This window comes from Triturus cristatus, chromosome 5_2 (assembly GCF_964204655.1).
Source record: "Triturus cristatus chromosome 5_2, aTriCri1.1, whole genome shotgun sequence".
NCBI lineage: Eukaryota > Metazoa > Chordata > Amphibia > Caudata > Salamandridae > Triturus > Triturus cristatus.
The window spans coordinates 30224464-30241454 of record NC_140588.1 but is presented as its reverse complement, the minus strand read 5'-3'; the positions used below and the strand labels follow the sequence as shown (position 1 = coordinate 30241454).

At 47.8% G+C, this 16991-nt stretch overlaps 1 protein-coding gene across 1 annotated transcript in view; it reads left to right on the top strand.

Annotated features, from left to right (window-relative positions):
• Window positions 1-16991, top strand: part of GABBR2 (gamma-aminobutyric acid type B receptor subunit 2) — a 2527100-nt gene that overhangs the window by 2176082 nt on the left and 334027 nt on the right. The window lies entirely within an intron of this gene.

Genomic DNA, 16991 nt, shown 5'->3' with positions numbered 1-16991 from the left:
GTAGGGTGCCTATCACTCCGTAGTGTCCCCCCCCCACTGTAAGAAGCCTCAGAGGCCAGAGAAACCTCAGGAGCATGCCACTCCACTGTACGCTACTACACTGTGTGCAATTACACTCTACTCCACTCCACTTTATGACACTCCAGTCTACAATATTCCGCTGAATGCCTCTCCACTGTACGCTACTCCACTATATGCTATTCCACTAAATGCTATTCCTTTCTATGCCACTCCGCTCTATGCTGTGTGCTACTCTACTTCACTCCACTCCAGTGTACTGTCTTCCACTGTATTTAACTCCACTCTACAAAGTTCTACTACACTCTGTTCCACTCTATTTGCTTCTACTCCTCTCTATCCCCATACACGTAATGTCCAAATTTGTACTCAACTCCATGCCCATACACTCAGTATTTCAGCACTCTACGATGAATCATCACAAGAGTTTACATCATCACAAAATGTAGAAAATGCTTTAGGTCTGGAAAGTTTTGTGGAGATTCGTCAAACAGGTGGAAAGTTATATATATATATATATAATCACTGAAAAAAACAGGTTTCAGGGGCATGCAGAGAGGTGCAAAAAGGGGCGTGGCCTCTGAACACCTCTCTGCAACGCAGCTCCCATATGCATACTGGAGGTTCCTCGTGGGCTAGTTGGCCCCCAGGGACCGCCAGTATTCAAGGAGAATTACTTCCCCATCTTACAACGCACCTGGGGCACGTTTGCAGAGTGCTACAGGGAAGGGGGTGAGGCCTCCGGCGCGATGACGGTCTTTTTTTATCTATTTATTTTTTAAACAAGGGGGGGCTGTGTGGCCCCCCTTCCTTTTCTATTTTATGGGCCCTGGGGACCACATCCCCCAGGGCCTGACCCCCATTAAAAAAAAATATATAAATATTACAGGAAGGGGCCCCCCTCTCGTGGCCAATTCCGGCCCCGGGGACCCCATTCCCCAGGGCATGGCCAAATATTTTTTTTTTATTATGGAGGGGGGAAGCGTGGCCCCCCTCCTAAGGCCTCTATTGGCCCCCGGGGACCCCATCCCCCGGGGCTAGCCCTCTCCTTTGGGGACCGTGGGGGGAGCCCCAATGCCCCCACGGTCCCAGCCGGCTCCCCGCCTCCTGCATTGCTGTCTGCTTTGCTTCATTGAAGCGAGAGCAGTTTTCCCTGCTCTCGCTTCAATGAAGCAAAGCAGTTTGCAATGACAGGACGGGAGCTGCGAGGCTCCCGCCCTGTCATTGTAAACAGCAGTGTCCAGGGGGTGGGCACCCCGGGACACTGCAGGAGCCGGCCCTGGGGGGTGGCTGTCCCCAGGGCCATCACTGGCTCCAGGAGGGGGGCCGCGTGGCCCCCCTCCTACTTAATGCAAAGCCCCGTGGAGTGGTGGTCCCTGGGGCTCGGGGGTCCGTAACAGAACCCCTAATTTGAATAATTAGTGCCCCGGGGAGGTGGCGGTCCCCGGGGCGTGTTTGGGGGCTTGAGCCCCCCACACAGGTTTATTTTATTTTTTTTAACCCCTTCGACGCGCATGACGGAGCGGTTCCGTCATGCGCGTCGTTTGCGCTGTGCGCATGACGGAACCGCTCCGTCATGGCCCCGCCCGCGCACAGAACCTTCAGCACAGCGCGGAAATCCGTGCCGTGCTGAAGGGGTTAAAAGCGCCAGGGGGTGGTGGTCCTCGGGGCTGCGGGGGCCGTGTGCCCCCTGCAAACAATTAATGAAAGCCCCGGGGGGTGCCAGTCTCCAGGGCTTGGGGGGGCCTTAGAGGTCCCCACACATTTAAAAATATGCCCCAGGGGTGGCGGTCCCCGGGGCTGGGGGCGCTGCGTGCCCCCGCACCTCTTGGATCAAGCCCCGGGGGGGTGGCGGTCCCCGGGGCAGTGTGGGGGGGATAGGGGCCCCCCACACATTTTTTAACTGCCCCCCAGGACCTGGCCCACCCGGGGGCTTAATTAAACGAAGCGCGCGAGTCCACGCTTCGTTTTTTAAAATTATCGGCCAAAACGCGTGCTGGGTGCACGAATCTTGCCGATTAAAAAAAAAAATAAAATCCTGAGCAGGCCTAGGGGGGTCAGGGTGTTTCTACCCTGCCCCCATTTCTTGTTTTTCGTGTTTCTTTTGTCTGTTTTCTTGTGCCTTGGTTCTACTGAGGCACAAGATGGCTGCCAACACTTCCTGGTTTGAAGTGTTGACAGCCAATTAGCATGAAGCTCGTGATTGGGAGGGTGCGCGGATCCACCGCGGCCATAGATATCACTATCTTTATTTCTTAATTTCTCAAAAACTACTGAACGGATTTACACCATTTTTAAAAAGGACGCTCTCTGAGCCAAGCAGTACCTTTTTGCCAAATTTGGTGTAATTCCGTTTAGCAGTTTTTGCTATAACTGTGTCTAAACTTTCCTATGGGAAATTGATTTTTTGACCTCTATTTTTTGATTTTCTCAGGAACTACTGAACGGATTTACACCATTTGAAAAAAAGGTCTCTTTCTGCGCCAAAGGCTACCTTTTTGCAATGTTTGGTGTAATTCCGTTCAGCAGTTCGGGCTGTAGCCCGTTCCAAAATTTCCTATGGGAAATAACATGGAGAAAACACGTTTTGGGACCCCACTTTTTTCTTGGCCACGCTTGACGAATCACCCCCAAACTTTCAGGATAGGAGCTGACCAGAGCGCCTCACCAGTTTTGAAAATTTCGTGAAGATTCGTCATCCGGCACCAAAGTTATTGGGAAAAGAATGTTACGAATTTCCTATGGATAATAGGTCCTAACTATAACTACCTACTGGTGATTGCCAGTAAGTAAAATATATATATATATGCTATGGCTTCCCTCTGATGAAGGTCAAAGATGTGACAGAAATGCATAAGGAAATGCCAGCATGGAAATAAAATGCTTTTAATCACCGGAAGGAGTGCGGCTCATTCCTTTCTCTTGCAGAGAGGTTTGTTTGATGTTTACACGGCGTGGTCCAGCCCTGAGCGACGCACCGCCTTTCAAGAGCGCCAAATACTACCCGAAAACGGACCGGTCTTGTGGATGTGGAAACACGAAGGGTACTTGGTGCCACCAAGGATTGGACTTTGGTTGGGACCCCAGCATTGCAGAAATTAAATGTATGGGGATTCCGGTGTAGGAAAAGGCTGAACGAACTTTCAATAACATCGCCCATTGCAGGGTAACAATTAGGAAGTATACAGCGCACTACATGGTCCAGCATGCCCGAAATCCAGCCGAACGAGGCGCCCACCAGGGGGCAATAATCATACAAATTGGCAATTATCGGGTTAGTGTGCTGTTTGCTTCAAAATGCTATGGCTTCCCTCTGATGAAGGTCAAAGATCTGACAGAATTGCATAAGGAAATGCCAGCATGGAAATAAAATGCTTTTAATCACCGGAAGGAGTGTGGCTCATTCCTTTCTCTTGCAGAGAGGTTTGTTTGATGTTTACACGGCGTGGTCCAGCCCTGAGCGACGCACCGCCTTTCAAGAGCGCCAAATACTACCCGAAAACAGACCGGTCTTGGGGATGTGGAAACACGAAGGGTAGTTGGTGCCACCAAGGATTGGACTTTGGTTGGGACCCCAGCATTGCAGAAATTAAATGTATGGGGATTCCGGTGTAGGAAAAGGCAGAACAAACTTTCAATAACATCGCCCATTGCAGGGTAACAATTAGGAAGTATACAGCGCACTACATGGTCCAGCATGCCCGAAATCCAGCCGAACGAGGCGCCCACCAGGGGGCAATAATCATACAAATTGGCAATTATCGGGTTAGTGTGGTGTTTGCTTCAAAATGCTATGGCTTACCTCTGATGAAGGTCAAAGATGTGACAGAAATGCATAAGGAAATGCCAGCATGGAAATAAAATGCTATTAATCACCGGAAGGAGTGCGGCTCATTCCTTTCTCTTGCAGAGAGGTTTGTTTGATATATATATATATATATATATATATATCTCCAAAGACAGGCTCCTCACTTTTCCAGAGAACCGAAGGGACACAAAAGGGGGTCAGGCAGAGAACCTTTAATACCGCACAGAAGGCATGACGCGTTTCGACACAATGTCTTTATCAAATGCCTACATACTGCGCACTGTCACCGCCACCTTTCAAATGAACCATTTTGCTTCCATTGGTGGAAGCCCAGCAAAGGCAATTGGTTGTTAGATCGCCATCTCGTAGTCCCCATCGGCGAACCACGACTCCCAGAAGGCACCATCCCGGCCCTCAGGTAAACATTTCTATTGCCTTCATAAAACTCGTAGTGAGTGCTGGTGTTCTACGAACAAGCGTGTGTGGTGCAGTTAAAAAGAATTTTCACAGTGTCTCCGCAGTGTACAGTTTCCCTCCCTGGCCCCCATCGACGTGTCACCGCATATCTCCAGGATGTTGTGGCGTCGGGGGCTGACTGCAATGAACTCGTCCCTCCGTGTAGTCACAGGCTGCCTCTCGCAGCGAAAACTCCACAGTTCCTGGCTACGGGGGCCAAAAGCGATACAATACCTTGGTTGCCACATGAAAGCTGCACGGATGTACAGCCTGTGCCTTAGTGCTATTGGCCACAAACGAGACGGGTCCCTCCAGCTCGCCCAGGATTGGCGTGCAAAATATCCAAAGACAGGCTCCTCACTTCTCCAAAGAACGGAAGGGACACAACAGGGGGTCAGGCAGAGAACCTTTATTACCGCACAGAAGGCATGACGCGTTTTCGACACAATGTCTTTATCAAAGTAATTTGAAAGCCCTGTCAATCTTTTTCACCATTTTAAAGAACTGTGCATGTGACTTGGTCACGTGTTAAACTACACAAATAATACATTGGAAAACAGACTCGTAGTTTTTCATCTGCTTTTTAAAAGAATGCTTAGGTTTGAATTTCTCTAAGCTCTCTAAGCTCAGCATACCGCTATTGTAAACTGGTTCATATTGAATGTGTCATTTCAAGCAAAGGGAACAAATATACATTTAACTTCGTTATCAAGTTGATATATTGCAAAAATACATGCGATCTGAAATTAATAATTTCATTAGACTCCGCATTCCTCTTAATAGGACACGATCATAGGGGTGCATCCTCCCTTAATATTTAACGAACTAATTACTGCCCAAGTGGGCTTTCAAATTAATTCTACTAACTACAACAATGAGGGGTAATACTCTGTGTGCACCGATGAGTATATTAAATATAAATATTGCAATGTTATCAGTCTGTAGACTCTGCCACTCCACCTCCAGTGGCTCACCGTTCAAGCCACTCCAAAAGATATGTCAATCAAGAATGGAAGGAGCGGAATAATAATAGTTATCCAACAATTAAATATTGTAGTCCTAAAAGATGCAGTCCAGAAAGTCACTTCCAGTTAACTTCTTTATTTTTTCAAGAATTTTCATATAACGTGCTCCAACAAGTTATGTAATCTACAATCCATATTACAAGTCCTAATGTCATAAATATTTGCGTTCATCACGATAAAAGAGCCTCCTTAAACGCTAATCCTCACCTAGATCAAGCACTTTGACGGTGTCTACAGATTACCTTCACGCTTTTTGGATACAACGGGTCACAGCCTACAGAAAATTTCCCCTGAAGAAGGGCAGCCAGCCTGAAATGCATCGGGGACACATCTAGAATTTGGTGACCTAACAGATTATTTGCAATTTTGTCAAGAAGTTTTCACTTCTTTTGGAGTGCACAAAAAACGTTGATCAAACAATTTCGTATGAATAAACCCTGATTATTGGAAATTATAAACTTTTTGCTTGAATCATTTTTGAAAAACGATCTTTATCGTTCAGGAGTGCTTTAGATTTAAGTCCTTCCTGTGGAAGGGTATACTCTGCATTTTTCAGTTTCTCACCTTTATGAACAAGCGGCGATTATCTTCAGCACCTTACCCTATCTACTTCCCTGGAAGAAGTTCCTACCTGTAATTTACTCAGGAGTGCAACGATTCTTTTACTCATTGCAATTGCTAAAAGGAGGCCAGGCTCACCTTTCTCCACCACTCTGAAAATGAGACTGCTATGTTATAGGTAGAAATTAGCATTTTTAAAAAACCTTTGAAATTCACTGAAAAAGGGGGCGTGGCCAAGCCGGCGGCTAAGATGGCCGCTTGGTAGAGAAGCTCCGGGGATCACACAAGCCCATCCGAAGTTTCCCCAGAACAATGAGGCTCAAGCAATGCTGATAGAAATGTAACATGCGCAGAAGGAGGTGCTGCACTTCGTGGACCGTTCACGGACCGCTGATCGGCCATAAACGCGGTGAAACTACGATCCTGGTGCAGCCGGGGAGGAGCGGTGTCCGGAGCTCGCGGCGTACCACCGTACATACGGGCAGCGGAGTGGGTAGCGGTGGCGCATACTGAACCCGGCGCTGGAGCGGTAAGGTGAGACTACACTGGTGTATTGCCCGGCCCCCCAGCCTGCTCGTGTCTCTGCGCTCATTTGGTCTGACTGTCGGCCCGGCCCGCGACCCTCATCTAGCGAGTGCTGCCGTGCGTGAGGACAGGGCCCACACGCTGTAGCGATTGGGGGCTCGGGCGGCGGGTGGGAGCTGGCGCGGCGGGGGGAGGGAGTCCCACGGACCACAGGACCGGAGGTGTGGGTGCGGTGACCAGCCCGGAATCATTGTCATCTGCAGCTGTGCACCGCCCAGATGACTTTTCAGCCACAGACTCTCTTTCTGTCTCAACTCCAAATTCCAGCACATCAAGTTCCCCTTTCTGCCAAGGGTTATGTTCTGCAGATACCTGGACTGCCACTGATCTCTGATACCCCTGCCTGTTCTCTGAGTCATCTCTGTTTCTTTCGGCTACTCCTGAGTTGCTGTCTGCACTTCGGGGAGAGGCACTTAACGTCATTAAGGGGACACTCCACTCTCCACAGCGTGTTGGGGCTCGTAACAACCGCTGTTAATGAGTTGCATCTCCGCAAACTAAACAACACCAAGGCATGGCCCTTGCAGCCCTGTGCCCTTAACTGTTCCCCACCAGGAATAGCCCCAATATCGGCCTTGACAGCGACGGTCTCGCCTCCAGCAGACCTTCCTGGAATAAGAGAGAGTGGGCACTCCGGCTGTGACCCAGCTTGCCCCACTGCACAATTCTACGCCAGGAGGGCGCCATTTTGTTTTCCTGTTCTCGGCAAACTCAGCAACGAGGTTGGCCAATATATAGGGGACACGTAGCTGCCTACTGTGCATGGTCTGCACCATTTGACTCACTACTGGGGCCTGCTGACAATAGCTCTGGTCGACACAATATCACTCCTGGTGCAATTGATGAGGCATGGGACAGAAGGATCCCAAGTAGAGGACCCTCCCATTTGAAAGAGTGGCGGACAACACCTGCCTAAATCCCTCCAAAATGGCTGACAACACGCAGGCCATGGAACATTCTGCGGGCACCAAGTCAGCTGTCGCTTCTCTGCTGCAAGAAATGAGGGCCAGTTTCAAGGCTCTAGATTCCCGTTTTGACACCTTAGACAAGAACATTGCGGACATGGGGGCGCATATCAGACATTGAAGATGGGACCGCGCAGTCCCTCAAGAGGCTGGAGCGCACAGAGCGACTGCTCAAGGAGGTAGCTATTAAAAATGAGGATTTGGAAGCCTGCAGCTGCCGCAATAACATCCACATTATAGGGGTTCCAGAGACGACAGCCACGAGCCGGATAGATCACTTTGTGGAGAAGTTACTCACAGATCTGTTTGGCAGAGAAGTCTTCACACCTGGCTTCGTGGTAGAACGGGCCCACAGATCAGTGGGCCCCAGGCCTAATCCCGACCTACCCCCCAGACCCATAATAGCGCGCCTTCTTAACTTTAGGGACCGAGACACTACATTAGGATTGGCAAGAGAGCGCGGAGAAGTGACCTGGCAGGGATCGAAATTGTCCTTTTATCAAGACTTTACCGCAGTGGTTCAGGAGGCCCGCCGAAAGTTCAATGGAGTGAAGGCCACGCTGCGAAATCTGGGACTCAAATATGGCATGCTTTACCTGGTGAGACTGAGGGTGGAAGTTGGTGGTAGGTCCCGCATATTCGACGTGCCGACGGAGGCGCAGGAATTCTTCTGGACATACAGGCAAAAAAACATACAGGCGACAGCGGGCGGCTCTCCATCCTCCCCGCCACACTGCGGCTCGTATGCTAGCGCAGAGCTTTTTTCCAATCCTGCCACTGGTTGACGCAATGATTTGCTCTAAACGTCCTTATGTTTTCCACTGGGGGAATTTTTTGTATTGTTCATTGACATGAGGCTTGTTCGCCCCCGGTCTGCCGCCCCCCTATGGTGTATCCGTATAGTTGGTTCATTTTCACCTTGGGGCTTTTTGTTTGTGCCAAGTCAGCTCAGCAGATGGCTCCTTTGTATGACAGGTTTGAGTATTCATTGAGGGTTGGCCTCCTTTGGGTTAGAAGGCGGCTGTGAGGGGGGAGGAGGGTGGGGAAGGATAAGTTAACAATCAGTTGTCTGGTTCCACACCTTAATTCAACGTTATTAGATATATTTGATGCTCACAGCAGTTTGACAGGATAGGATGTACACTTTCCTCTGATGACACGATTAGGTAATATTGAGGGCCCCTCTGCGCTAACCTTGATGTCATGGAACCTCAGAGGTCTCAACGATAACCGTAAACGCAGACAGGTGCTTCATTATCTACTCAGGCACAACATAGATATAGCATATCTACAGGAGACACATGTTCCCCCTTGGGACGCGGGCGCTTTGGTACTAGTTGGGGCGCACATAGGTTCTTTGCAAACTACAGCAATTACGCCAGGGGCGCCGTCATCCTGGTGCATAAATGGGTCCCCTTTAGCCTCAGTGACATCCTCCATGAACCAGAAGGTAGATATATCATAGTTATTGGTTTTCTTTGTGGCCACAGAACTGCACTGATTAACGTTTATGCACCGATCGTTGACGTCCCCGAATTTTTCCACACATTGAACGTTAAACTTGCAAAATATGCACCTCAGAAGATGTTATTGGGCGGGGACCTTAACTTATTAATAGACCTAGAGTTGGACAGCACTTCCCAAGCCCCTGACTCTAAACCACGGTCACGGCATGCCCTGAGAGACCTTTGTGATCAATACACCCTTGTTGATATTTGGCGTAGCCACAACCCCACGTTTTTACACTCACTATTATGGTCAACACGATACCTGGACCTGGTTGCTATCCCCCGATGTCATTGACTGGTTTTATTCCCACAGGACACTCCCTCGTACATACTCTGATCACTCCTCGATAGTTCTACACTTGAAGCTCCCACGACAAGAAGGGTACGAACGGCAATGGCGCTTCCCAGGTAGAGCACTGCAGGACGAATCATTCAAGGCAGAGGTGCGAGAAGCGATAGAAGACTATTTTGAGATTAATACTGGTTCGGTTGACACCAGGGCGGTATTGTGGGAAGGCTTCAAATCTGTTATTAGAGGAGTCTGCATCTCTAAACACGCCGGAGTGCTCTGAGATCTCCGTAACACGATGACACGCATTGAACAGGATATCGCTAAGTTAGATTCCCAATCCTCAGAGTCCATGACCCCTGACTATCAGGCAACACGTCTCTCTCTTCTGTCTGAATACAGAGACACTGCTGACCGGGAAATATTGTATCTGGGAAATACCACACTGCTCGGCGATATGGGGAGGGAGACAGACCGGGGAGAGTGCTAGCGCAAATGCTGAGGCCACAGTGTTGCAAAGCATACATCACAGAGCTTCATTCTGCCACGAGCGACATGCTTACCACTACACCCTCTATCCGGGACGAATTTATAGACTACTATACCACTCTCTATACATCTAGGACAGGGCCTGACAACGCTGCTCGGACAGATTATCTAGCAGAAATCGCATTGGCGTATTTGGAGAAGGATATGCAAGACTTCATGTCGGTACCGATATCAGTAGAGGATGTAATACATGCTGTTGACATCATCCAGGGATTCAACACCCCAGGGATGGACGATTTCACGGGAAATTTTTATAAGGAGTTCAAAGACCTTTTGGCTCCTCAGCTCATTGAAGTCTATGCGGAAGCACTAGAAAAACAGATACTCCCCCCCCCCACGTTTCGGGAGGCAGTAATAATTCTCCTCCCCAAGCCCGGTAAAGACCATAGACAATGCGGCTCGTATTGCCCTTTATCCCTGCTCAATCTAGACTACAAAGTTTTGGCTAAAGCCCTGGCCAACAGACTGTCTCAATTAATTGAGTACATTATATCCCCGGTTCAGTCAGGCTTTGTCACACATCGGTCCACTTTCCTGAACTTGCGCACACTGTTCGCGGTGTTGCACAGGATACAGACAGACACCCCTGCGGCCGCTATATTATTAGATACAGAGAAAGCGTTTGATTCCCTGGAGTGGCCATTCCTTCTTGAAGTGATGAGGCGCATTGGTTTGCCCTATGGCTTCATTGCCACGGTGGCCCTATTGTACAAAAAGCCCTGTGGCGAGACTCCGTTTGAATGGCACCCTGTCCAGGCCCTTCCAGCTATTCCGTGGGACTCGACAGGGTTGTCCCTTGTCCCCGCTCCTTTTTATTTTAGCAATGGACCCACTGATTAGGCATTTTCAGGAACGTCACATGCATCGAGGGTTGCAGCTCAATACTGGCCCACTGCTGGTTTCTCTTTATGCTGATGACACCATCCTATATGTCCGAGAGCCCCATATTAATCTGGCACCCCTTATAAGGGAAATCATCCGCTTCGGTAGTTTCTCAGGGCTGGGTATAAACTGGTATAAGTCCATCATATTTCCCTTAACTGCAGGCACGACACAATGGGACTGTGAATTCCCCCTCGAATGGTGCCATACCTCGGGATTCATATCCACCACGAGACCACTCACATTATATGCTTAAATTATGGCCAGGTCGTTCACAAGCTAGAGAAACAGATCGGTACATGGGTGAGGTTACCATTGTCGTTAGCGGGTCGGGTGGCAATATTGAAAATGGTAGTCCTTCCCAAATTTTTATATTTATTTAATAATATTCCAATTCCTCTCACTGATGTTTTTTTTCGCACACTCCGTTCCCACTTGGTCCGGTTGGTATGGGGAGGGAGACAACCGCGCATTCGCTGGTCGATCCTAACGCTACCATACGACAGAGGGGGGTATAGTGTCCCGGACTTTCAACTGTATTATTTGGTGGCATAGGTCGATATGCACACGCCTGGTATCATCCAGATGCACGTATACTGTTTCTACAACCAGAAGCAGACCTTGTACTCCCTCCTGACAAACTGTCCGCGGTGCTTCCCGGAGGATTCCCTCGAGACAGAAGTGACATTCATACGGTTTCCACCACTTCCTGGGCGTGGGATAAATTGAGGAAACTCACCGGCGCAGCGCTCCTATATTCATCCTCCCTTCCACTGCCAAACGCTAGATGGTTCCCAATCACAGGAGAGGGCCTGGTACAGCGCACACTGACTTCACTGGACATTAATAAAATAGGTGATGTCTTCCCAGAGGGGCATGTTTTCTCCCTAGACGAGGACGACATGCTGGCTAGTGGTAGTTTTATGACACGTTTCATCATGACCGTGTCAGATCAGCACTGCAGGCCACATTCCCCACATTTCCTATCGAACCGGACTCATTTCCCCCACTTACATTAGTGATAGAGAATTCCGGGGGGGCTCGACTAATTTCCAAAATGTACAAAGCCAGCGCTACCATGAAACCAATATGCAACACCAAACTTCGACAAGCCTGGGAGGTAGATATTGGTGGCCCCATAACGGATGACCAATGGGCAAAGTGCTGCGTGGCCACTAAAGAAATTTCCCTCAACAGTAGGCACAAACTGCTTCACTTTAAGTTTATGCGCCACGCCTACTTTACTCCTGCCATGGCACTTAGGATAGATGTTAGTAGGTCTCACACATGTTAAAAATGCACCGCACCACACGCCGATTTCATACACTTAGCTTGGTCTTGCCCCCGATTACAGGCCTACTGGAGGGGCGTCCACACTACCATGGGGAAAATGATATGTCTCCCTCTAAATCCCATCCCAGAGATCGCGCTGTTAGGATATATACGGTACAGATCCCCAAAAAAGTTAGGAGGTTAGCCTCCTTGGGGCTACTTCTGGTCAAAAGAGAGGTTGCCATACACTGGGGCCGGAAAACTTCTCCCAAACTGCAGGATTGGTTACAGAGTCTCGCATATTGCAATGTTAATGTCGAAACCTATGCCAGCTTGATGACATCGACATCCCGTCCCAGAGACATTTGGGGTCCATTTAGACACTATGTGGCAGCTAATAAGCAGGCCTCGGACACGCAGGTAGAGAACGGAAATTTTAGGGTTTAGGGTGGGTGTTGGTTTTTGAGTAGCAAGGGAATTTTTAGGGTTTAGGATGGGTATGAGTTTTTGTGTGGTAATGTATATTTTAGGGTTTATGGTAGGTGTGAGTTTTTCAGTGGTAAGGGATTTTTTAAGGTTCGGGGTGGGTTTTTGGGTGGTTAAGTATTTGTTTAGGGTTTAGGGTGGGTGTGGGTGTTTTTGGGTGGCAATTTAATTTTTAGGATTTAGGGTGGGTATGGGTTTTTGAGTGGCAAGGGAACTTTGGAGTTTATAGTGGGTAGGGGTTTTTAAGTGGTAAAGGCTTTTTTTTTAGAGTTTAGGGTGGGTGTGGGTTTTAGGGTGGCAAGGGAATTTTTAGCGTTTAGTGTGGTTGTTGGTTTTTGAGTGGTAAGGAACTTTTTAGAGTTTAGGGTGGATATGGGTATTTAGGGGGCAAGGGAGATTTTAGGGTCTATGGTGGGTTAGGTTTTTTGGGTGGTAAAGGATTTTCTAGGGTTTAGGGTGATGGCAAGGGCATTTTTGGGGTTTGGAGTGGGTGTGGGATTTTGAGTGGTAAAGGAATTTTTAGGATTTTGGATGGGTGTGGGTTTTTGAGTGGCAAGGGAATTTTTGGGGTTTATGGTGAGTATGGATTTTTGGGTGGAAAGGATTTTTTTAGGGTGGGTATGAGTTTTTGAGTGGTAAGGTATTTTGGGGGGTTAAGGGTGGGTGTGGGTTTTTAAGTGGTAAGGGATTTTTTTAGGGTTTGGTTTTTGGGTGGGAAGGGAATTTTTAATGTTTGCAGTGGGTTTTTGGGTGGTAAGGGATTTTTATAGAGTTTTGGGTGGGTATGGGTTTTTGGGTGGCAAGGGAATTAGCAGATTTTAGGGTGTGTATTTTTTGTGGCAAGGGTATTTTTAGGGCTTAGGGTGGGTGTGGGCTTTTGAGGGTTAAGGGATTTTCAGGATTTAGGGTGGGTATGGGTTTTTGGGTGGTAAGGTATTTTTCAGGGGTTGGGTATATATTTGTGGGTGGTAAGGGATTTTGTAGGGTTTTTGGCTGGGTATGGATTTTTGAGTGACAAGCAAATTTTTAGGGTATAGGGTGGGTGTGGGTTTTGAGTGGTAAGGGATTCTTTTAGGGTTTAGGGTGGGTGTCGGTTTTTGGGTGGCAAGGGAATTTTTTAGGGTTTAGGGTGGGCATGGGTTTTGGGTTGCAAGGCAGTTTTTTAGGGTTTAGGGTGCGTATGGGTGTTTGGGTGGTACGGGATTTTTTAGGGTTTAGGATGGATATGGATGTTTGAGTGGAAAGGGAATTTTTAGGGTTTAGTGTGGGTATCGTTTTTTCGGTGGTAAGCGATTATTTAGGAATTACGGTGGGTGTAGGTTTTTGGTTGGCAAATGAATTTTTAGGGTTTATGGTGAGTATGGGTTTCTGGATGGTAAGAGATTTTATAGGGTGGGCATGGTTTATTTGGTGGTAAGCTATTTTTTAGGTTTGGATTTTTGAGTGGTTAGTGTTGTTTTAGGGTTTAGCATGGTTATGGGTTTTTGGGTGGTAAGGGATTTGTTAGGGTTTAGAGTGGCAATGGAATTTTTAAGGTTTAGGGCAGGTATGGGTTTTTGATTGGCAAGGGAGTTCTTAGGGGGTTAGGGTGAGTATAGGTTACTGGGTGGCAAGAGAAATTGTAGCGTTTTTTGAATCGCCTGAATCTTTGGTGCCGGTTGACAAATCTGCAGGAACATTTCAAGAAAAAGTCTGTCGGGAATTCTAGTTGTGCACGGAAAGTTTCAGGGTGATCTGTCAAGCGGAGGCTGAGAAAATGGGGGGGGTAAAAAACATGCGTTTCCCATGAGTCGTTAGAACATATCAAACCTCTAGACGGCATTATACCAAATTTGGCAGAAAAATAGATTGTGTTCCGGACATCACAATTTTTGTTATTTGCTGTAAATCCGTTCAGTAGTTTTGGAGATATTTAAGGAAAAACAAATTTGTATACCTGGGCGTATGTGATACTATATTTAGTACCTTAGGGGCTCATTTTCAAGCGCTGTGCACTGCCAGAAAGTCACTTTTTGGGATGTTCTGGTGGCGCACATGGCTTAGCCATATATACACACCACATAAAGCCACCCTGTGTGGCTTTCATGGCCTTGTAGATATTGAGTGAGGCAACGCAGCGCAAGTCACAGAATTGCCTCGCTCTACCCTGTGGAGGCATGCCATGGGCGTTACAGTGGGTTTTCCCATGTAACACTCTTTTTCGTTTGACATTTGCCCAGATTTACAACAAGTTGTAAACCTGGGAATACATCAAAAACCTACGTCTCCCCATGGGAGGCATAAGGGAGGCGCAACGAGGCAAAATAACATTATTGCTCCTAATACTTCCCTCTTTCTATGTGTGCTGCATTCTGCAGCACACATGGAAAGAGAAAGTCACCTTCATTGAACCTTGAAATAGAGATTACTAATACCCTGGACCGATGCGCACCAAAACTTAAACCTAAATCTACAAGAAGAACTGTATCCGAAAAGTGGTACACAGCAGAACTTAAAGCACTGACAAAAAGTGCAAAATAATGGAACACAACTGGAGACTGTCCAGATTGGACCCCGATAAGTCAGCATACAAAACAGAACTCAGGAGCTATAATTATGCAATTAAGAAGTCCATAAGGATATATTTTGCACAACAAATAAATGAGAAAAGCAACTCGGCAAAAGAGCTATGCAAAATAATACGAGAATTATGCAAACCGACCTGTATGTCCCAAACCCTGCATCCTTCAGCAGAATGCTGTGAAATGATCAGTGAATTGTTTACAGACAAAATATGCACAATTTACTTGTCATTTAGCATTACCACCCCAGTAGATTCTATCAACTGGGAAAACATGGACCCTGATCCGGATGCCCCCATACGTCTAGGTAGTTTCGCCCCCTTTACAGAAGAGGTCACCAAGGCAAAGGGGGAAGTTAAATCGGGATCCCCTCTCAATCCCTGCCCACATTTCATTTTTGCACAGATCATACCCACCCTGGGCCTATACATCATGCAGCTATTTAACCAATCTCTGGAGACAGCAGTTTTCCCAGAGACCTGGAAATAGGCCATAGTGACTCCCTTGCTGAAGAAGGCGGGCTCAGATGTAAATAACCCAGCTAATTACCGGCCAATTTCTCAACTCCCCTATCTCTCTAAAGTATTGGAGAAGTTAGCCAATAGACAATTGTCTAACTATCTAGAGTCCAACGAATTACTGGACCCCTCTCAAACTGGCTTCAGGGCCACCAACTGTACAGAGGCAACTCTCCTGGCCATCCTAGATAATGTAAGATCATTGCTGGACCAGGGAACGGCAGTTGCCTTGATCCTGCTAGACCTGTCAGCGGCGTACGAAATGGTCTCCCACCAGCTTCTATTGGAAAACCTGCACAAAAAAGGGATACAAGCAAAAGTCCTTCAATGGCTCAGTTACTTTTTGAGCAACAGAACACAAACCATGCAAATGGGTGCCTTCTCCTCAAGTCCAAAAAATCTCAGTTGTGGTGTCCCGCAGGGAGCATCCCTGAGCCCTACTCTATTCAATGCCTACGTATCATCCTTGGCAAAAATTGGCACGAAGTGGGAATTTGGTATCTGTTCCTATGCGGATGACACACAACTGACAATAGCCATAGGAGACAGGCACGAGGACACTAGGGCTAAACTCAACAACTGCCTCACTGAAATGGCAACCTGGATGTCGGTACACTGCTTAAAGCTCAACGCTGAGAAATCTGAAATCCTGCTTCTCGGCGGAGCCAACCATAATCTGGGATGCGTCATTTATGGCCCCACTTATTGGGAGATACCCCAGCACCCAAGCAGTGTGCAAACAATGTGGGTGTCATCATTGATAACACCCTATCTATGCAGGACCACGTGCGGACCCTGAATGGAAGAAGCTTCGCTACACTGAATCTTTTAAAAAGGCTCTTCCCCTGGATCCCACTGGATAGCAGGAGAACAGTCACACAGACCCTGTTTGTCAGTAGGCTGGATTATGGAAATGCACTTTTCGTTGGCCTGCCAGACTACCTTCTCAAACGTCTGCAAGTGATACAAAATGCAGCGGCCAAACTGGTGTGCAATAAGGACAGATACAGCTCAGTAACTGATTGCTTGAGGCAAAGTCACTGGCTCCCCATGCGTCAAAGTGCAAGATTTAAGCTTTTAGGACATGCACACAGAGCACTCCATCATACTGGCCCTAGGATTCTTCAGAATAGAATTAAATTCTACACCCCTTCCAGGTGCCTATGGTCACGCCTTCAGGCGCTAGCTGAAACTAAAAAGATCAGTAAGATTAGGGCAGGTGGACGCACCTTTTCGTACCTTACAGCTCTGCACTGGAACAAGCTTCCACTGGAACTATGGCTGATCGAGGATTACACGGCATTCAGGAAGAATCTTAAAGCCCACTTATTCCCCAAGGACTGGTGTCACCGTCCCCAGCAGTCCTAGCCCTAACTACCATCCTCCTGCTACATTAGCGCTGTGATATCCCTTTGGGATGAATGTTGCGCTTTATAAATAAATTGGTTGTTTTTATGCAGGAAGGTGTCCCTTGCTGCACAGAAATAACGATCCCTACAAACCAGACA